The following is an 872-nucleotide window of genomic DNA, read 5'->3' as shown; positions in this document are numbered from 1 at the left end:
AGCAGTGCCTCGACCCCGAGCCTCGAGCTCACGGCCGCGGGACCCTGCATCGAGGTCTCGGGATCCGATCCCCCGGTCCCGGGACCCGACCCCACGATCCCGGGATCCTGTGTCGTGACCCCGTGAGCGGATCCCCTCATCCTGGGGCCCTAGGCGTCTGGGGGATTGGCTGCTTGTGGGGTGCCGACGAAGGCTGCGTCTTTGTTGCCTTCTGCTGCTGCTCCTGCTGCGGTTGCTTCTGCTTCTTCTGCTGCTGATGCTCCTGCTGCTGCGCCTCATGCGACGGCTGCTGCGCCTCCCCGCGCTGCAGCTCACCCGCCTCGGCGAGGGGCTTCGTCTGAACTCTTTTTCATTCTCTGCATCCTCATGGAGCCGTCTCCCTCCCCTCTCGCTGTTATCACCACTGCCACTGCGGGGGGGGCCCCTAGAGGGGCCCCTATAGGGGGCCCCCCGGTAACGGTCCTCACCGGCGCCGCCTGTACCCTGCTGCGGGGCTCTCTCTCCACTGAAGCTCCTCCGCCTATCACCGCCCCTTTCGCGGCTACGGCTCCCGCGGGTATTCCTAGGGGTGATGCTGCGGCTGCAGGGCCCCCTGGGCCCCCCCCTTCTCCCCTTTACACCCTCACGAGAGGCCCCCGATGGGCCCACACAGGGGCCCCTTGAAGGATCCCTAGAGGGGCCCCTAGAGGGGTCCCTAGAGGGGCCCCTTGAGGGGTCCCTAGAGGGGCCCCTAGAGGAATCCCTAGGGGGGCCCCTAGGGAGATCCCTAGGGGGGCCCCTAGGGAGATCCCTAGGGGAGCCCCTAGGGGGATCCCTAGAGGGGCCCCTAGAGGGATCCCTAGAGGGGCCCCTAGAGGGGCCCCTAGAGGGGT

The sequence above is a fragment of the Eimeria mitis genome, genomic scaffold, assembly GCF_000499745.2.
Source record: "Eimeria mitis Houghton genomic scaffold, Emh_scaff1530, whole genome shotgun sequence".
NCBI classification, from domain to species: domain Eukaryota; phylum Apicomplexa; class Conoidasida; order Eucoccidiorida; family Eimeriidae; genus Eimeria; species Eimeria mitis.
This window is presented reverse-complemented; position numbering follows the sequence as displayed.